Source organism: Nyctereutes procyonoides, unplaced genomic scaffold, assembly GCF_905146905.1.
Source record: "Nyctereutes procyonoides isolate TBG_1078 unplaced genomic scaffold, NYPRO_anot_genome, whole genome shotgun sequence".
NCBI lineage: Eukaryota > Metazoa > Chordata > Mammalia > Carnivora > Canidae > Nyctereutes > Nyctereutes procyonoides.
In genome coordinates this window covers 18,226,104-18,248,524 of record NW_026575147.1, presented here as the reverse complement: position 1 = coordinate 18,248,524, position 22,421 = coordinate 18,226,104, and the positions used below count along the sequence as shown (strand labels likewise).

The window sequence follows — 22,421 nt, the reverse complement described above, 5'->3', positions numbered from 1 at the left end:
TGCTTTGGCCAAACTGGTCTACTTGCTCTTCTCAGAACATGCCTTGCTTTTGTTTGTGTGGTTTCCTGGGTCTGAACGGATGCTTCCTCCAGTTGCCTCTGTTGAGATCCTGTAACCGCTCTATCCCTGGAGTCGAATGATATCATCTTCACGATGCTTTCCTTATTCTTTCTGACTGGATGTGAACCTCCCACGGGATTTTATCTGAACCTTTTTAAAGCATTTATTATATTGTTCTTATATACAGCTATCTGCATACGTGTCTTACTCCTCTACTAAATGTTTAGTTCCTTGAGGATGATGACTGAAGCTTACTCATTTTTTATGCTCGTTAGTCCCTAGATCTCTGCTAAGATGTAGTTAATAAATATTTGTGGAATGAATGAATGACCGAATGAATAAATAGACAAATAGACCTAAAATTCATCTTCAGGCGGCATTGCTCCATGAAATGATTTTAGAAAATTATGAATAATCATTAAAGGGAGTAAGAAAAAGGGTCTAGTCCTTTCATCTTCACCATGGCATCTAAGGGCTCCCGGGAAACACAAATAAGCATGGAAATAGGTTTCCATTGTTTTACATGGAATGGATGTCAGAAAAAGTCACTTGGGAGTTGCTGAAAATTATGCACTGTGTTAGCAGTGCCCTAGGACATAGATTCCATGTCTGGGGTTCCCCACTACCCACAGTCCTTCAGTCCCCAAGGTAGGTTTATGGGAAATAATGTAGAACCATTTCCCTTAGCAATTAATTTTGAGTTGAGCAGTTCCTTTGCAGAAAAAGAGATAAAAGTTTCATCTAATTCCCTAATTCTTCACTGGAGTATATTAGCATTCCAGAAAGACTGAATTAGTGTGTTGGGGTTTACCTCAATCAATTGTGTTGTAAGTTCATTTATCTTAAGTGACTCTGTTTTGGAAGAAAGATACTAAATGAACTTCCGCACAGAGAAAAGGCCTCTATTAATGTAGGAAATGGGTACATTTGCTGGGGAAGCAAATAGGCAACATTTCCTCACTACTATCTTTTGTTTCATGCACTGACCTTGACTCTCTTTATGAAAGAGGATAACTAGCTGTCCTTGTTATTTTGTTTTGTTTTTAAAAATATTTTCTTTCTTTTTTTTTTTTTTTTGGATTTTATTTATTTATTTGGGAGAGTGTGAGAGACAGAATGACCATGAGAATGAGAAGGAGGGGCAGAGGGCCTAGCAGGCAGCCTGTGTAGGGCTCCATCCTGGGACTCTGGGATCATGATCTTGGCTGAATGCAGGTGCCTAACTTATTGAGCCACCCAGGTGCCCCTGATTTTTTTTTTTTAAGATTTTATTTATTTGAGAGAGAGAGTGAGCATGAGCAGGGGGAAAGGCAGAGGAAAAGAGAAATGGAGAAGCAGACTCCCCACTGAGCAGGGAGCCCCATGCAGGGACTTGATCCCAGGCCCCTGAGATCATGACCTGAGCTGAAGGAAGACACTTAACCGATTGAGCCCCCCCAGGTGCCTGGTCCTTGTTTTTTAAGCTATACATACTGTTAGTGCATTGTTTCATTGCAAACCATCTGTTATTAATTATAGCTGAGAATCATGAAGCTCTCATGAAGCTCTCATGAAGCAATGGTACCTGTTTTCATTACTTCTTAATAGTTAACAGGACTCCTCCTAGAAGATTCAGGGATACACCAAAGATCAGTCCCTCAATGAGAGAGAAATGTGGCAGCTGATACTTCCTCAGGATGGCTTACTTCCCCCTGGGCTTCTGCCCCTCATGGATCCTAACTATGCCAAACACACTTTCTTGCCTACCAACAAGCTAGATACCAATTGTGGTTTGAGCAGCAGTAGTTCCCTGTATCATTTATGTTGTTTTTCTGTCCTTTCTAAACTTCATAGTAATTTTTTAAATATTTTATTTTTATTTATTTATTCATGAGAGACAGAGAGAAAGGCAGAGACACAGGCAGAGGGAGAAGCAGGCTCCCTGTGGGGAGCCTGACATGGGACTCAATCCCAGGACCCGGGGATCACCCTCTGAGCAGAAGGCAGATGCTCAACCACTGAGCCACCCAGGCATCCCTAAATTTCATAGTAATTTATTATAAAATATGAACTCTTTGTAGCATGTCCTAAAAAGCAAGGCTCTCTAACTCTGGTTTTGTGTGTGTGTGTGTGTGTGTGTGTGTGTGTGTGTGTGTGTGTGTGTGATTTTATTACCAAGAGTTTAGGTAAACAACTTTTTACCAGCATCTTAAAAATCTGTTTTCTTTGTGCCTAGTTCCTCACCTTCAGGATCCAACTACTCAAATTGCCCAGAAGATCCAGGAAGTCCTTTTCAAACATTATTTTTACATCTACTCTAAGAGAGGTCAAAGGGAAGGTGATGGTGTTAAGTCCTATCCCTAGAGAGGAGTGAAGTATCCCCACTCTTGCCTGCGGTTCTCCAGGAAAAGGAGGAAGACAATGCATTTCTACTATAATATTTTGCTCTTTGAGGTCAGAAATGCTTTCCTGTAACTAAGGAAAATGAGGCAATATTTGCATCTCTGGATCTCAGCAAAGTAATTCACAATGGGTACAGCCACACAGAGCAGATGGGATAGGAAATCCTGTGTGCAAATCCCAGTCTACTCCTAGCAAACAGGCAATCCCAGGCAAGCTCCCTCACCAGTGAGCCTCAGTTTGCCCAGCTATAAAAGAGGAGCATGTAACCACCCAGGTTACGTGTGATGGTGCATGTGAAACACCTGATATTGTTCCAGACTAGACAGAGACATATGGGGGGTCATGGCTTGTGGCTTGGTAACTCAACAACTAAAAGATTTCCTATGGGGAATCCCTGGGTGGCTCAGCGGTTTAACGCCTGCCTTTGGCCCAGGGCGCGGTCCTGGAGTCCCGGGATCGAGTCTCACGTCGGGCTCCCAGCATGGAGCCTGCTTATCCCTCTGCCTCCCTTTCTCTATGTCTATCATAAATAAAATAAAATAAAAAATCTTAAGATTTCCTATGACTGGGCAGCCCCGGTGGCGCAGTGGTTTGGCGCCGCCTGCAGCCTGGGGTGTGATCCTGGAGACCCGGGATGGAGTCCCACTTCGGGCTCCCTGCATGGAGCCTGCTTCTCCCTCTGCCTGTGTCTCTGCCTCTCTCTCTCTCTCTGTGTCTATGAATAAATAAATAAAATCTTAAAAAAAAAAAAAAGATTTCCTATGACTTTCCAAAGGACTCTGTCTTTGGCCCTGTCATGCTCAATTCGTACAGCAGTGATTTAGTTAAAACTATAGAAAACATTTTTAAATGTTTTTGTTTATGGATGTTATAAAATTGGGAGTCACGACCATGAAATGAAAACAAACAAAAAGCCAAAGTAAAAAAAAAAATCCTCAAAATGTCAATTCTAACAAAATGAACTTTCAAAGTGATGAAAGCAGAACAACTTAAGTCCAACATATAAATTACAAACTCCAGGTTGCCTACATAACAGCATGTGTTAAAAAAAAAAAAAGGAAGAAAAAAAAGGAAGAGGAGGAGAGGAAAGGAAGGAAGGAGAAAGAGCAGGGAAGAGAGAGCTTACATTTCTCTGATGAGGTGCTGGAAAAGTCAGATGTACTTGCAGGTCATACCAAGAGAGGTACGGTACCTAAAGCAAGGGAGATGATCATTCTCATTCCTGTGGAGCAAAATGATCAATTCTGAATGCCTCTCTGTAAAAAGGAACATAGAGAAACTGGGATGCATTCAGTATGACGGCCAGAGAGAAAAATTTCTAGACTGTGTCCTGTAAAGAATTCAGAATGTTCAGCTTGGAGTAAAGAAGACTTACAGGGTCCCTTATAGCTGTTTCAAATATGGGAAGGGCCACAAGGGGTTAAGACAGTGAGGCCAACTCTATATATTTCCACGATAGAACCAGTACTAGGAAGCAGATGAAAGCAGCGCTCACAACAGGTGCACTGAGCTGTCCAAGTAATCCAGTGATTGTCCTGCTGTTGATTCTCAGAGGCCATGTGGCCCCTTGGGGGAGTGTTATCATCGGGGGTTCAAACATCAGATGGGAGACTAGACAGGGGAACTCAGATTTTCCTTCTACCCTTAGAAATCCATGGCCATCATGGATCCCAGTGTCACTCACAGTCTTTCCCCGGAGGAAACATCTTTGAGAGATAAGTACAAAGGTAGATGTTTTTAGAATACAATGTTTCTATTTTTTATTTTAAAAAATCTCTGAGTTTTGGGGCAAGCGCTGATTTCAATCAGCAGCACAAGACTATGAGAAAGGGATTAGGGGCAGCCCAGGTGGCTCAGTGGTTTAGTGCCGCCTTCAGCCCAGGGCCTGATCCTAGAGACCTGGGATCGAGTCTCACGTCAGGCTCCCTGCATGGAGCCTGCTTCTCCCTCTGCCGGTGTCTCTGCCTCTGTGTGTGTGTGTGTGTGTGTGTGTGTGTGTGTGTGTGTGTCTCAAGAATACATAAAATCTTTTTAAAAAAAAAGAGAGAGAGAGAGAGAGAAAGGGATTGAATTTGGAGACACTAATTTGGGTCAAATTCCAGCTCTGACACTTGCATCAGTTTGCCTTGACACAAATTGTTTGACTTCTCTGAGTCTCACTTTCTTCATCTGGCAGTATTAATACTTACTTCAAGGGTTTTTGGGAGGATTAAATGAGATACCATATCACGTTGATTCTAAGATGGATATTCTTCACATTTTAATAGCTAGGAAATCAAGATCCATTTTAATGTTGCTGGTGTGCCATAGTTTAATTGAGAGTGTTTTTTTTTTCTTTCATAGTTGCACATAAAGTAATGTGGACCTTACACAACTCAATGACAACTTATATTCAAAGGAATATGATAACATACATTAAACACTTAGCATAATGCCTGGCACACAATGAGCGCTCAATGCCATGTTAATTCCCTTCTTCCTTTGCTAGACAATGGCTTCACAACCTCTTGAGAAACAGGGAGGTCCTTAAGAATTAATAATCGGAACTGGTCTACAGATTCTCACAATGGAAAATTAATGAGAAGGTTCATACTCATTGTGAAAATAATGCTCAAATGAAGCATTATCTCTATTCTGCACAGACATACATTCTATATGCTTTTACAAATAGTTTCATATGTTTCACACACACATATATATTTTTCTTTATCATACTATTTCCTATGGTCATACAAACTTGCTATGATTTTCCGACTTTGCTTCCTAAGTCTATTTTGGTTCCAACATTTATTAAGCACAAGGCTAAATGTTTTGCCTAATTTATCTTAGGAAAGAGGACATCCCTGTCATCACCAGCAGTCTCCACCATTTTCCAAACCAATCACCTACCACAGAATGTCTCTGTCAACTTCAATACTCTTCAGACCTGCCTTCTTTCCTTTTCTGGTGCTCAATTCAAGATGCTTTACTTTGTCACAAAAAGCATATAATAAACTCCACACTCCAATGGTATGTCAGTAGAGGAAATTTTTTTTATGACCTGGCTGGCCCTGAACATAATCACCAGAGGCTTTTTGTAGTCAGATACCGTGATGTTAAGTGTGGATTTTTCCTCACGTAAGAACGTATCTTGTCTTTTATAAAATATTAAGCATGCTTGTCTCAATGTTATTCTGTGTTATTGAGTTACCCAGGTTAATTACATATGACACAAAAATCCAATTCTTTATAGCCGCCTTACATTAACTATTTAATGGTACACATTGTCTTACCTTATATTAATATTAGAAATTCACTTGCTGGTTCTTCCTTTCTCCCTACTTCCCTCTTTCTCCCAACTTCTGGACAGTTGATTGCTGCTTAGTACTCATAGCAGCAGATGTTCAGTGGCAAAGTTGAGTTTTGTTTCTGTTGGTATGGCTAGTTGGCCAATTAGCTGACATTTATTGAGGGCTCACTATATAGCCATCCCTGTGCGAGATTCTAAGACTAGCTAGAAAGATGAATGCTAGGCCTTCAAGAAATTCATCTTCTAGGCTAGACACGGAACAGAAGCCATCCTGAACAGAAGCTCTCTTAAGTGATGGACACTAAACTAATTAATCTATGGCCTACATTCCCTCTGCAAATGTAAAGACATAAGGCCCACAATGTGGGATGATCATAGCCAGTAGTAGGCTCCTCTAGAATGCCTGCACTCTGCTATTGCCACAGCAGAGCTGTCTGTTCACCAGAAGTCAGCATGTTTTTTTCCCTAAACTCATTGTTTGTTCCCCAAAACCATAATCATTGGTATTACACAATTTAATTAAACTTACTTAAAGGAAGGAATGTGAATAAAAAAGAGAGAAGTTGTTTCTACAAGATCTAAGGTGAATGTCTGGGAAAGGCACATTACGGTGAGTTACTAAAAACACATGCTGTCGATTTGTGTGTGGGAGAGCCACCTGTAACATCATAAAAAACCTGGAAAAATCTGAATGCCTCACAGAATGTCTTTAAGATCTTGCTCCACTTTAAAAGAAACCAAGACAAAATGATTGCAAAAGCCTTGGAGGAGTGACTTATATGAGAAATAGGATGCAGGGCTCTAATGTGAGACTTGAAACTCAAAAGACAAGGGAGGCCTTGGCCTTACATCAAAAACTTGAGGGATGTTTTAAGTTGAAATAAAAGCTTAAGGAATGATTCCATAGTTTATATGATTCCCGCTTTAACTCCTTGTTCAACTAAATCTCCAACTAGTTTTTTTTTTTTCATTACCAACTATTAATTGCATAGGGTACAAGGATTTCTACTGTTAACATAAAGTATGTTAAAAGATACAATACAGGGTGCTGAGGCAGACAGGATGACTTCTTCCAGGGTAGAGGGCTTAGGACAGGCTCTATGGAGGACATGAGTCCTGAATTGTGTGCAAAGGGTAGAGTACGAGTTCCTTGGGAATTAAGAAAGGCCGGTCACTCCCCAGGGAAGGGATCAGTATAGTCACATAAGTCAGTTTTCTAGAATATGTCAATCCATCCAGAGGCAAGAAAATGCAGGTCTGACTCTATCAGCCATCACTATATGTCCTTAAGCAAGTTGTCTGTGCCTCAGTGTCCGCTTCTAGAAGATGAAGACAACTGCAGTCTACACCTCAAAGGGCTGCTGTGAAAATTACAGGAGATGACTTTTAAATGATCATGTGTTAATAAAAACATGGCAAAATTATCTTAAGGCTTTCTGGGAGCAAGGAAGTAGGACAGTCTGTGGATGATCCTGGAGATGAAGGATCTTTTAAAAATCTTCAACCATGAACATAAACCGTAGAAAGTACAAGAGAAGGGAAGGTGTGATGTAATCTTCCAGGTGCCAGGAGCCATGTCTGCCCTTGAGACCAGCAAGCCAAATGGGAAAGTAGGTACTCTTAACAACCAGCCCTCAGTATCAAATATCACAACTCACCTACCACTTCCAATGAGCTCATTTGGTTCTCTCAATAAAACCATAAAATAAATATTACTGTTATCTCTATCTTACAGATGAGGGAACTGGGTCTCATAGAAGTCAAGCGTATCACTCAAGATTGGACAAAGAATAGGGACTAGACCCATGGTCACCTAATTCCAAACTTTGTGAGCTTCTCAACACAACTGGCAGCCTTTCTCCTGGGTCATTTAGTTCACAAATCCTGTGGTGCAATGTCTTGTATTTGTTCATTTATTAAAACTTTTCATAGGACAGGATGCTGCCACTAATAGCTAAAATGAGGGTTGGAGATTATCAGGGATTTCAATTATCCTGCCCATCTCTGACCTCCATTACCGAGGATAATCTGAAGCTAGCTCTAGCAATTTTCTGAAACTTCCATTAATTTTAAATAAATTTATACAATGTCGTCGTCCCCCCCTTATCCAAATTAAAATGTCCTTGTCTTTTCAGTTTCTCATTATAGGCAAATCCTTTGCATGTCTTGGAGACAGTCTGTTGTTTTTCTCTGGATCCTTTGTATTTCTGCTTTGTTTTCTTTGAAAGGACCCAATGCCGAATTCTGATTCTAAGGTGAAGTCATAACATCAATGTATATCATTAAAATGTTTTATTGTAATTACAGAAATAGTCAATGCCAAATTATGTGCACTATATTATTTTCTGCATCATTCTTTATCCCATTCTCAAAGTTAATACAGCCTATTATATCTCATTCATTCTTCTGGCTGCCTCTGCACAGCAAGCAGATGTCTCCATTGAGCAATCCACAATGAATCTGAGATCTTTTTCCTGAGCACTTACAAGTAGAGTAATTCAGAGCCCATCAGTGAGTATGAGCTGTTTCAATTGTTCCTTCCAGTGTACATTAGCTTGCACTTGTCTACATAAAATTTCAAAGAATCATAGATATTACAGATGGAAAAGACCAGTTAGTTTATCAGGCCTGCCCACACTGCCAGCAAAAGCAAGCATGGAAGTACTTCTATCAGTTCATGCTATTTTAATGATGTTTATTAATAATAATTACAATTACTGTTTATACTACACAGTTTCTTTCAGTCTAAAATCAGTTAAAAGCCTTTTTTTTTAAGCATCCTTTTCCAAAAAGGAACTAGAGCTCAAACTTCAATGTTACCATACCCAAAGCCAGTCCAACAAAACCCAAACTTCAATTCAGTTCATTTTAGTAAACATCTTTGAGCACCAACCACTTGTAGGGCAGGGGCTATGTTGGGTGTTTAGAGGGATCCATAGGTGAATGGAGCCTACATCCCTGCCCTCTTGTTTATCACTTATTAAGGGATTTGTGCTATTGAACATGTATAGCTATTATGATCACATCAAAAAAAGAACAAGATAATATGGACTCTTTGGGGATGGAGGCAGTCCTCAGGCTCTAGGAATTGAGAAAGAGTGTAAGAAAAGTTACATTTGAGCCAGGCCTTGAAGGAAGGATGAATATAATGTCCATCAACAGAGTTTAGAAAAAAGGAGACATCACGCAAAGAACCAAACCAAAACAAAGGCTCTTGGCTAGGTTTCTACCTTACACTGCAAAGATGAGTACATACATTCTCATTCAAGTGGACAAAACCTGCAAGCAGAAGATGTCTACAGGCGTCTTTAAACAGGATCAGGCCATGGAAACTCAATTTAATTATCAACCTTAAATAACAGAACACATAGGTTACCAATCAGGAATATACTTATGAAGACAAGGCAGAATGTTTTAAATTGAGACTGTATCCGAAAAAAAAAAAAAGATTTTTTTTTCCCAGAAAACCTGGTATTGCATGCAAGAAAAATTGGGAACTCCCAACCACAGACTAAAGTCTCCAATCCAGATTTTAAATGGATGAATGACCCACTTGCCAGTACCTTAGTACTACTTAACACCGCACAATACACCCAAAAGCTGATACTGGGGCATTTGGCCACTTGAGGGATTCGTTAGCTTCTTGTTGGACTGCTGGATGATTATAGATCCTCAACCTAGAATGTATAGAAAACAGGATTCCATTTTCTGGCTCCTTCAATAGAGACACAGGTAACCTCAGACCAGAAAATGGAAATATATGCTTATCATTAATAAGAATAGATATTTCTCCACATTTGGTCAAAGAACCTTGGAAAACACTACTGTCTATATGTTATCACAATAATCAGCTACTTCATACAAAGAAGAAGGAAACTGTAGAAACTGTAGAAGGCTTCTGGTACTTCGTATTTGTCACCTCGAAGACCATTGCAAATGTTGTCTCCTGAATGAAGCCTTCCCCAGTTCCATCTTTTTTTTTTTTTTAAGATGTTATTTATTTATTCATGAGAGAGGCAGAGACACAGGCAAAGGGAGAAGTAGGCTCTGTGCTGAGCAGGGAGCCCGATGCAGGACTTGATCTAGGACCCAAAGGCAGACACTCAACCACTGAGCCACAGGTGCCCCTTCCTCAGTTCCTTCCTCAGTTCCTTCGACCACCAGTCCCTTAAAAAGTAACCGTTCTCTCTCTTGACTACCACAGTTCTCTGATCCATTGCTATATGCTTTATTAGTTGTGCAAGTCTCCATCTCTTTCCACCAGAATGAAACCACCTTACAGGTAGGAATTCAGCCTTACTTGCCTTGCATCCCAGCATGCCAAGGTCATTTTTTATTGCCTGACACACAGTAGACATTCAACACATGCTGGTTAAATCATTTCATCAGGTCTGAGAGACCCTATTTTGACATATTTTAATTATTAAATTTTTTTCCTTTGTCCTCCTTCCAAAATTTGCCCTTGTCTGTCTAATCACAGCATTCAGATTCAAATGCAGCAGAATTGTGTATGTCTTCCTACTACTCATCTGTCTGTCACTCAGTCAGTGAACTGCAAAAGCACTGCCCCACCCAAGACCTGAATCTTGATTCAGTCATATTCACATTCATCCATTACGTGACTTTGGAAAACTCTGGAGTGAGCTGGACCTAAGTTCAGGTGGAGTTACATGCAAATTCTCATTGTCTCTTCCTAGTTATATGCCTTTGGGCAAGTTAAATTCTCTAGACCTCAATTTCCTCAACCAGGAGATGAAAAACATAAATAGCCTCTAACTTGGCTTAAATAAGACAACACATGAAAGGGTTCAACTCAGTGCTTTGCACATAGCAAAGATTCAATTAAGTACTAAAATTGTAGTCTTGTTCCTAAAGTAGAAATAACAGTACAAGTCCTTCAGGATTCTTACATGAAATAAATGATATAACAAGCAAAATATTACCTAACACATTGTTCAGGCAATGTTTCCTTCCTTCCTGTGTGCTAGAATAATTGGTACAATTGACTGAGCACCTATTATATCCTAGGTAATGTGTACTAGTCACTTTAAATATATTATGCCATCTAATTTAATTCTTATACTAAGCTATTGAAATAATAATCATTATCCCTATTTTACAGATGAGTAAATTGAGTTTCAGAGAGAATAAATAACCAGCCCAAGGTCACATCACTAGTTCATGACAGATTGCTCCAGAAGCTAACGTAAGAGGAATCAAGAGCAGAATAGGAAGCAGAGAAAGAAAACACAGGCAAGAAGAATGGGCAGAGGGACACCTGCGTGGCTCAGCTGTTGAGCATCTGCCTTCGCTCAGGGCCTGATCCCAGGATCCAGGATCCAGGATCGAGTCCCACATCGGGCTCCCCGCAGGTAGCCTGCTTCTCCCTCTGCCCACGTCTCTGCCTTTCTCTCTGTGTCTCTCATGAATAAATAAATCTTAAAAAAAAAAAAAAAAAGAATGGGCAGAGGCTCCCTAAGAAGCTTAGTATTCCTGTTTATCCCCATCCTGGCCTCCAGTTTCGGGATTATGCTTGCTTTTTAAACCAGCCTCTGGAACCTGAGTCAATATAGTCTCACTTTCAATATTCACACATTCCTGCTTTCTAATAAATGCATGAAATTATGTCACTCATCTAATAACTAACTCTAACACATTTCCCTCTCCCAATTTCTTTCCTGGTTATAAATTTGCTATTTGTTCCCACAGTCTTCTTATCTCCGTTCTACTAACTGTCAACTATGAAACAGTTTAATTTTTAATAATCTGATTATCCTTAATTTCTTATATTTCCTTAATGGATTTATATTAGATATACCAAATATATTTGTCACCGCCTACACGAAGGGGAAGATGGCCCTTCCATAGTTCCTACTAAAAGAAAGTTTTTTTTTTTTTTTTATTTACTTATGATAGTCACAGAGAGAGAGAGGCAGAGGGAGAAGCAGGCTCCAGGCACCGGGAGCCCGACGTGGGATTCGATCCCGGGGTCTCCAGGATCGCGCCCTGGGCCAAAGGCAGGCGCGAAACCGCTGCGCCACCCAGGGATCCCAAAAGAAAGTTTTATACCAAGTTACAACCCCTTGCCCCACCCACAGCCCCCTGGGCTAGAGGTGCATGTCTGACCCTTGGGCAAAGCTGGTTAGGGATCTAGAAGAAGGCAATGAAAAAATGAGTTGGGTTACTGGATTCTTTCTCAGGTACCTGGATTAGAAAAATCTGAGAGAATGAAGCAATTATCAGGAAAAAGTACAATGGAAAGAATGTAAGGAAAGAAGACATGAAGAAGAAACAAGGGAAAGAGGGTGGAGAGGATAGGGTTCTGGATGTGGCAGTCTTGGCAAGTCAAGGAAGTAATGGCAGGTGTAAGCAAAAGTTATGAGATTGAGAGAGGTTACTCAAAGTCCAGCTAGAAGACCAAACCAGCACGTAGCGAAAGGAGCCCAAGTAAAGCAACACACAGTGAGAGGAAAGGTTTGAGAAGAGGTTGCCCCTAGAGCTACCTCCGGACCTGAAAACTTCCAGTTCTAACTTCAGGTCCCATTTGTAAACACACTCACAGTGAATCCCCCCTTTCCTCGAGGAAACTATAGTGAGTCAGTTCTCTGTGACCAGAAGGCCTTTTCCAGAGGGTTCAGCACTTAAAACCTTCTTTAGAAAATGAAGGTTAGGGATCCCTGGGTGGCGCAGCGGTTTGGCGCCTGCCTTTGGCCCAGGGCGCGATCCTGGAGACCCGGGATCGAGTCCCACGTCGGGCTCCCGGTGCATGGAGCCTGCTTCTCCCTCCGCCTGTGTCTCTGCCTCTCTCTCTCTCTGTGTGATTATCATAAATAAATAAAAAAAAATTTAAAAAAAAAAAAAAAAAAAGAAAATGAAGGTTAATTGTACTGTCCCCTTCTTTGTTTCTGGTGGGTCACAGCTGCGGACTCCTGGAAGTCAGGCATTCACCTTACTATCCTCTGATTGTCCAGACTTCTTCAAAGATCTCTTTATTTTTCATTTCTGAGATAGAAAAAACTTCCATCCAGCTCCTACCTAAATATCAATGCAAACCTCACCACTCATTTATCACCTATGATCCTTTGACCTAAAAAGTAAACTCTTAGCTTATGGGAACCACGAGGCCCAAGAATGAGAAACTAACAAGTTTTAGGGGAGAAAAGCTGAGCATAAGAAAAGGAAAGATTCAGGGATATTCAAAGTACTTTATTATGAATTTAGTCTTTGCAAAGGGGGAGAAGGGTGAATATCTTTAAAAATTTCCTTTTGGGGGGCACCTGGGTGGCTCAGCAGTTGAGTGTCTGCCTTTGTTTGGCTCAGGGTGTGATCCTGGGGTCCTGGGATTGAGTCCCACCTCGGCCTCCCCACAGGGAGTCTGCTTCTCCCTCTGCCTGTGCCTCTGCCTCCCTCTGTGTGTCTTTCATGAATAAATAAATAAAATCTTTGAGGAAAAAAAAAAAGAAATTTCCTTTTATAAGAAGGGACATAAGGTTGTGTAGTTTAAGATTTTTACATGTCTTTCTTTTTGTATTTAGTTAAATTTCTTAATAAGCTACATTTCAACGTGTACCATGTATTCACTTGACAGCAATTAGTGACCACCTGCTCTATTTCACCCTCTGCTAGGCAGTAGGGGTACGAAAACTAAAGACAGTCCCAAACTCAGAAGGAGCTACAGCCCACAGCACGAGGTGGCTGATTCCAGTGCAGTGTGGTAAGGACCACATTAGCATTCACCCAGCCCAAGAGGTGGTGAAACAGAGATGGAGTCTAGGAAGCTTCCCAGAAGAAATACCCAGGATAAGTCTTGAAGGAGCGGTAGGATTTGGCTTGGAACAAATGAGGCAGAGGGATGTCCAGGCAAAGGTAGAACCCTGCACAGCACAGTTATTAAAACCCTGCATTCTTTAGACTATGGTTGACTTAAACACCCCAGTATATCATGGACTTTTAATGTACATGTACAAATGTACATTAAGCCACCCATCCAGGCATCTTTAGAAAAGGTAGGTATGCCCTTGACCCACATTCAAAAAGTCCCTTATTCATATACCTTAAGCAAAATTTTTCTCTTCAATCATACACTAACCACATAAGCCCCAAGGTAACAGAAGGTACAACGTATCTAGTATTAGACAAAATAAAGTGACCTCAGGCTTTCCAGGTTTCTTTTCTGAGCAAATGATGGCTTGGCTTCTTTCAACTGCCATTACTGTTAATTTTGAGTTTGTGTATTCATTTTTCAAGGAAAAGAACAATTAAGATTTTCATGGAAATTACTGAGAGCTCTTCAAAGCTTTTGATTAATCGCATTTTGAACCTTTAAGTGACTAACATAAAAATACTTTAAAAAAAAGTTTTTGATTTAATTCCAGTGTAGTTAACACACAGCATAAAAATATTTTTGATAATTACTGAGATCATTAAAAGTTAGATTAGCGGGATCCCTGGGTGGCGCAGCGGTTTGGCGCCTGCCTTTGGCCCAGGGCGCGATCCTGGAGACCCGGGATCGAATCCCACGTCGAGCTCCCGGTGCATGGAGCCTGCTTCTCCCTCTGCCTATGTCTCTGCCCCTCTCTCTCTCTCTGTGACTATCATAAATAAATAAATATTAAAAAAATATTTTTAAAAAAATAAAAGTTAGATTAACAACAATAATAAATAGAATATGCTTTTCTTTTCCTATAAGTTTGATGTTAATTAATAACCACATTTCACATATTTCTATAGAGTATGTTCTTATGTTCAAAAAATGCTTGCTGGTATATCATTTCACAAGCCTGTTCATATTTTCCCATCTATAAAGTCAGTAATATAGTTCTCTTATGTAGTTACTTCTTAGGATTTTATGAAGTTAAGCAAGATATCCAATGTTAGGAATTTTAAGCAACCAGGAATACAGGAAGAGTATAAGTCAAAAAATTATTATTTATAGTCTTCCAAGTTCCCTCCACCAGTTATAAACTAACTATATGTTACTTTTTTTTTTTGCAGACAGAAATAAGACCAATTCAGAATGCCAGTGGTTTACTAATCCCCAAAGCAGCCTTGAACCAGTCTTCCTTGCTACAAGCAAGATGATATTCGTAAAACATGGTAGAAGATCTTACTCTGAATTCAGAAAATTACATAAAGAGCTACCAAATTTTTAAATTATATCTTTCCAAAGACTTAACCGGTTTTAAGTGAATAGCGTCTGGAACTACTCATACAAACATGATTAATAAAAACATCATTCACTCTCTACCCTGCCTGTCTCACTTTTGGCCACATTTCAGAAGCAGTTTATCATTCACATCTAAAGGTATATATACATATTATATATATATATATATATATATATATATATATATATATATATATATCACATCATATCAGCAAGTCTTCAGCAACATCCTTCAGGAGTTGCATATCATAAAGATGATCAGTAGCCCTGTCATTCCCCAAAGCATAGTGCTTAACACATAGCATGTATCATCAGCACTACAGTTGCTTAAACTGGTCCCTTGCACCCTCAAAACAATCTGTAAGCACAGTACAAAAAGGAACTCAGTTTCTGTGAGAAAGCAGTAAGAACAGTGAAGCTAAGAGATGTACCCAGGGCCCATCCATTTCCAATTCATACTTATTATACAGGAAGATGTGCATTCAAAACAGCCTATTCTTTTGAAAATGGTTCTTTAGTCTCCTTGCACATGTGCCTATGTGCTGACTGGCCAATTCTTTCCAATCCATAAATTAAAATCCCACTTTTGCCTATTGTGCTTTTCACTTCAAAATGCCAACATAGTTCGGATATATAAGAACGAATCCCCTACACATATAAACTTACAACATCTCCCCTCTGGGAATCACAGTTTCTTGAACTGGGCTTTGTATAAGGTGACCAAAAGACCAGATCCATGGAACATTCTATTCAAAGAGTTAGAGAAATGCAGAATTACAGGAAGGAAACAGAAATGATGTAGCTCAGCCCCTCATTCTGAAAGAGGTCCAGAGGAGCAGAATAGGGAGACCTAGGTCATAGAAGGGCAAAACCAAAACCAGAAGCTGTTCAATGCACTTGTAAAAAACATGTAATGATTAAACTAGAATTGGGGACCCTTCTTTTTTTGATTGACACTCTAAATCCTAAGTGTTTAAAGAAAAGAATAAATTTGGCTAGAATATCAAGCCATCCTGCCCCTTATTTTCTCGTGAGTCCTTGGGTGAGTCACATAATCTTACTCAAATATAACAGAAGGATAACGATATTACTTAATTCACAGGGCTATTATAAGAGAGGACTGAGCAGATATTTTAAAGTGCACTAAAATGTCAGGGCTTAAAAGAAATGGAGAAAATTTCCATTTTAAATATAAGATATATTTATGTCTCTTGGGGGGAAACACACACATTCACATACACACACACAATTCTTTTCACTAGACCTACATGCAAAAGCCGTATTTGTAACCAAGAAGTTTGGGGGATGTTCTACATGTTGTGTTGGTTTTACCTTCAACAGGACTAGGGGCTCTTCCACTTTTATTTACACACAGAATCCACAAAATGCACCTTTTAAAATGTGATCAGTCTTCATTTTTATTCCCCCAGAATTAAAGATGACCTGATTGCTGCTGTCTGGCTCCCCAGCTGGTTCAATTTCTCCCTCCACCAGATCCTTGTTTTATCCACATCTTAGCTTCCCCCACTCGGATCACTCCTGGATCACTCCTCTCTTCGGATTGCTCTTCTGAAGAAGCCGACTCAGATTGCCTCCCCCAGAGGCAGCGCCCCAGTGAGTAACACATTGGGGGTTGGGCAGAGTGCGTCGGAAATGATCAAATACTTGCAAATGAAGTCATACAGCTCACAGGAGAAGGCAGTGGCCACAGGTGCCAAATGCAGAGGACTATGGCAAGCTCTGGGTAGGGCTGTTGCTACAATGTGGGCCGCTACTGCACTGAGTAACAACGTTGGGTACATAGAAATGACTCTTACTTTGCTCATCACACGATTTAACCACACGACCTGTGTAGGTTCCCAAAGTATAGGCACCAAACCTATGATTTCTGTGTAGGTGGGCATGTCTGTCTTCCCTTTAAACTACTAAATTAGTCTAGAAAAAAAAAAAAAAAGATAGCTTGACACCACTGAAGACAATTCTCCTTTGAGTACTAGGGAAACACACAATGTAGAAAATGATGATACAAGCATGAACACAAATCAACCAGCATGGAAACTCCCGGCATTTCCACCATACCTTCTCTCCATCCAAGACCAAAATGAGGATGGAGGATGCTCCTACTTTGGGAGATCAAACCAGTAAGATTTTAACAACCCAAACAAAATGGGACTGTGGTAAGATTAAGAGGCTGTAATTTTTTCCCCCTTTATAGATAATGTGTCCTTGTTAGGAGAAATGGGAAAAGCCCTTTACTACACTATTGTCTTTGGAATTTCAAGATGACAGTGATAATGGTGGGGTTTCCTGCAGCTAAGTGTTTAGTAACAACTGGAGAAACTAAGGAGTAAGTGAAATGAGACAAGAGCCTCACTAACCACGACTCTTCCAATACCCATTAGAGTTTCACAATGTGCAAAGGCTAGAGCTAATGTGAATCACCCAGATGACTGCTCCAGAAGCCAACTTATAAGGTATGTGGAGTTATTTAATAGTACAAGTGTAAAGGGTTAATAGTTACTATTTGTGTCTCCGTTGCCTTGTGTGAAGAAGTGGGGGGGGGCTGTTTACTGTCTTTAGAAACACTGGGCCTCTACGTGAGTAGGAACGCCTCTAGGGGAATGGGTGTTGGCTGGGACAGCAATGTGCTAAGAGGAAAAGGACAGTGAGCTTACACCTAGTTACAAATTTAGGACAATCACTTATACAACTTTATGTTCTGTCCTATTATATATATATTTTAAAGATTTTGTTTTATTTACTCATGAGAGATACAGAGCGAGAGAGAGAGAGACAGAGACACAGGCAGAGGGAGAAGCAGGCTCCATGCAGGGAGCCCGACGTGGGACTAGATCCAGGGTCTCCAGGATCTCACCCTGGGCCGCAGGCGGCGCTAAACCGCTGCGCCACCGGGGCTGCCCCTCTGTCCTATTATAGTATCTGCATGCTGTTCAGTGTAAATTATCGTTATTATTATTACTAATTTAACTATGTGGTTAATGTTGATTACACCACCGAGATGCTACACTCCCTGAAAGCAAGGGCACGTCTGCCTTGTTCTTTCCTATGTCCTCAGTGCCCAGCAAGGTGGTGGGTGCATAGTTAATAGCCCCTAAAACATCACTTGAATAAGCTGGTGAATACATGAATGAGTTCACACGAACTCATGCTGTGACACGTGGCTGCCATGTTTGCTCCATGTGTCACAAGCAGGGCTGAATGTACAGCTACATAGTCCAGCACAACAAGCAGATTTCAAAAGGTGCCTGTCTTTTTGGCAGGCCCAAGTGCTAGGCTGTACAAGATGTAGTGTGGAAGCCAGGTAAGGGTGCTGGCATGACAACCCTCGGAGTACTCACACCCCAGGGTGTGGTCTGGATGTTACCACAGCTGCACTGAGCCCCTCAGATCACTGCTGGTCTTTCTGGGGCTTCGGTGTCCTCATTTAAAACTTGATGAATAACCTTTCTTTTCCTTGCACTTCTGAAATTGTAACATTTTAGGAAGACATCCAGAACCTGAAATCTTGTCAGAGACAAACCATGGTAAGATCTTCTGCTTACAAAGTGGGAAAAAAAAATTAAGTTTTAAAATATGAAGTTCAGTTCTATTCCAACAAATCATTACGTGTGTGTGTGGAGGGTGCTTCTTGCCAGATCCTGGCCAATTAATATCTTGCCTTCATCCTTTCTCATACCCAGAAGTCAGGTTCTCCGGGCTTCCAACGGAAGAACATAAATATTCCCAACCAGGGCTGGCCCTTTGCTTCAATCTCTAGCTGTAACAGGGAGTCAGTCTGATGAACATTTGCAGTTAGAATGGAAGGAGGCACAGCCTCCCAGACTTTTGCAGATTTTTTTGGACAACTAGCAGAGTCACAGCAAACCTGGAATTAGGTAAGAAAGCGAAATTCCCCCAGAGAATTCAGAGAGCTACAACTAACAGCCTTGAAGCAATCACCGTGTAAGAAGAGAAGAGGGGAAATCCACAGTTTAAGAAAATAAGCAGACATTTTTTCTTTAAAAAAATTTAGAGTATTAGGCACTGATTTTAGCCTTCTATTCCCATCTCTCAAGATGTCACTTTAAAAAGCAAAAGGTTTTATCCACAAAACCACCAGTGAGTAAAGAGCCTTCACATTCTTACCCTCACACACACAGTAAGATATTTACTCTCTGATAAACAGCAATTGTAAATAAATCTCATTTAATCTCTAAAAGCCACAATAAAAATCTTTAACCTCCAAGGTAGAGTTTACAGATGTGTTTGCAAGCCCTGCCAGCGGCAGAAAACACAAGGACTTGAATAAACTACTATAACAGGAGGCACATTTTCTCTTTCAAGCATCTTACACTGACCTTCTTTAAAAAAAATATATATATGTACAAGGGAGGAGGAAAGGGGAAAACCCAATCCCTCCCACCCCATTCTCTGTACAAATCGGCCAATAAATCTAACGAAAAGACACAAGGGAAAAGGACAGAAGCCAACAGGTGGAAAAAGGCTTTTTGTTTCCTTAGAAATGCTCAGACACTTGATCTGTGTTCCCCGGTTTTTTTTTTTTTTGTCTCGGGGTGTCTTTAATGATGGTTTGATGATGATGATGATGACCAAGAATAATGATAACACTTGTACTTGGTGATTCCACAGTATCTCTAGCTTGAAGATTTCTCCACGCCTGTTAGACATAAGGATCTGTTCTGTTTCGCCAAATCCCAGGCAGACATGCAGCATCCCCGCTCGGCTCTCTGGATTGTACAGACGGGGAAACTGAGGCACCGCCCCCCCTCGCCCCCTTCCACCGCCTCCACCCCCCAGCACACAACTCCTTTACAGTATCTATCAGCAGAGAAATCCCTGAGACTGGAAAAGTTTCTGGATTGCGTTGCGGCAGAGTTCTCTTGCTCTCCCATCTCGCCTGCCTGTCCGCTCCGCCTGGGAGTCCGGCTCGGGGTGGTAAGGACCGGGGTGCCTCCCCTTCACCGGGCGCGCCAGGGCAGTGCGGGGGAAGCACACGCGCGCGCGCGCGCGCACAGACCTTCACACACACAAAGCTCGCTGCAATCTGTGCAGGCGCCCGGCGGAGCCCGGCCAGCCCTCGCTCAGCCTCAGACCCGCAGCCCCGAGCGGGCGAGGCCTCCGAGGGCTCCAGGCTGCGGGTGCTCCGAGCCCGGGCTCGGCCCCGCTCTCCCTCTCCTCCGGGCTTCTCTCCCGCTCCGTCTTTCTCCCCCTCACACCTCCACCCTCACACCCTCCTCCCACCCCTCTCCATCCTCCCCGTCTCCCCCCCAACCCGGAGGCACGGATCGTGTTCCCGGGGTTCCCTGGAAAGAGGGGCCGTCCCCAGCCCCGCGCGCCTCGCAGGACTTCCAGGGGCCGCGCCACGGCTCCGGCGGCAGGACCCGGGCGCTGCTCCTGAGCCGCGCAGGAATGAGACCCCCACTTCCAGGCACCGGCGAACGAGCCTGCCACCGAGGAAGGGATTGTTCGGGCTCTTACCTTTTTTATGAGGAGAAATTCTGGAGAATCATGTCACAAACTGAGGGGGGAAAGTGAATGAAGACAAAAAAGACCCTTTTCCTGCAATCCCTGGCCTCCTGGTATCAAGACACTAGGACAACATCAAAGCAACTTAGGGGGAAGACTTTAGGGGCCTATTGTCTGCTCTGGTCTGATCTGTTTTTCTTCTGACTCCCCCTCTTGCTGCGGTGACACTTGGTACGGCCCAGGCATTCATGCCAAGTAGCTTTCACACATGGAAGCTTGTCTCAAGCAATTGCTGACAAGCCACAAACAAGACATTCTCCCTCCCTTCTCGGCGGCGCCCCCCCCACTCCTCCCCCTCCCCCTTTCCTCCCCCCCCCCCCGTCTCCCCTCCTCCTTTCTTCTGAATGCAAACTAAAACTCTCCGGTGACAGGCAGGCTCACAGGCTCGGCCTAGCTGCGCACGCAGACACACACACACACACACACACACACACTCACTCCCTCTCTCTCTCTCTCTCTCTCTCTCTCTCTCTCTCTCACACACACACACACACACACACACACATACACGCGCGCGCGCGCCCAAGCAGCTCAGCTAGTTGCTGCACTGGTGGAGTTAAGAGACAGGAAAAAGCCTGGGCTGAGTTGGGGGCAGGGAGAGAGAGGGAGAGGGAGCGAGCGGGAGAGCGGGGGAGCCTCCTGTGTCCTGGTAAAATGGCAGAAGAGAGGTGAGCCCTTTGGAAAAACAGCAGTGGCCACACACGTGTGCACACATACGCACCCGGGGGGGCAGCCTGAGCTCCAGGGAGAGCTAAATAAATGACCCCAAACGCAACAGCAAGATCCCATCAGCTTGAGGTTGGGGGAGCTGGGAGATAAGAGAGAAGGTGAATCCAGCCCTGGGGTTTCTGTTGCATCCTTAGGTGCCTTTCTTCTCCAGAGTAGAGAAAAACTGGTTTCCCCAGGCTCCAGGCTTTCTTCACTGCATAATTGAGCAGAGACCTGAGCTACTAGTTAAAATAAATCCATGAAATGTGTGAATGTGCGAGTAAACTTTAACTGTGGGTTCAACTTGTACCCAGGATATTTTTAAAGCGGGTTTTTTTCCCCCAGAAACCCTAGAGAGCAGTAGCAAGGAGAGTAGTAACAAGTAGTGTAAACTCTGAGAGCTGTGAAGTGTGATGCTGAAGTTACTGATTGCCAGGCGGCTGGAATTTATGGAGGGTGGGCACTGTGAGTTGCAGGGGGAGGGTGAATGAGTCTCCACCGAGCTGTTTTCTAGGAATGAGGGGGAATGAGGTAGGATAATGAATATGGCATGAAGCAAGCAGGAATTTGATTGGTGTGGAGAGAGGAGGAAGGTGGGGGTATAAAGGAGGGAAGAGAGACAGAGAGAAAAAAAAAAAAAAAACACCACATTTTTAAAAGAAGAAGAAGAAAAATGGAAGCCCAGAGATTGAAACATGCAGGGGGGGAATGAGAAGGCAAAGGAAAGCATAAAATGTGAGCAAAAAGGAACACAAAGGATGTGCAAATTTGCAGATGGCATGAAATCAGGAAGGCCAGTTGAGATCAGGAAGGACAGGATGATAATGTGGCATTCATATTTTTAGCACGTTGTGGGGTCACAGCCTGACAAGGTCTCCCCTGCCCAGGCCGGAAGTTGCCCCTTTACCTGCAGAACCTGAAGGGAAGCTTAACTCCTCACTGGAGCTAAACCAGACCTGTATTCTTGCAGAAAGGTAGCTTAGAGTCTATTTCTCAGAATCTTCTACAAAATGCAAATTATGTGAACACACAACACTCCCTCATAGGGGTGCAACAGGGAATAAATTATGACTTTTTACCCTTAATACTAGCTAAATGTCTTGTAGCTAACAGTCGCCACATCAAAGATACATCTTTGTTCCTGCTGCCTTTACACCTTGGTTTGCTTATCCATTATGCTGATCCCTAAAACTGTCTATCCTGACTCTAATTCTTGCTGATTGTGAGAAGAGTAACTACTTTTGATTGAGTATTTACTTAATTTTTAGC

General features: G+C 42.2%; 1 protein-coding gene across 2 annotated transcripts in view; it reads right to left on the bottom strand.

Moving 5' to 3' along the window:
• The window catches only part of LOC129501346 (uncharacterized), a 71,127-nt gene extending 50,550 nt beyond the window's left edge, over nt 1–20,577 (bottom strand). For both annotated transcript variants that reach the window (XM_055312401.1, XM_055312400.1), the window contains exon 1: nt 20,397–20,577. The gene's annotated coding sequence lies outside the window, so the exon portion shown is untranslated. The remainder of the gene's footprint in view (nt 1–20,396) is intronic.
• Between the last annotated feature and the right edge of the window lie 1,844 nt (nt 20,578–22,421).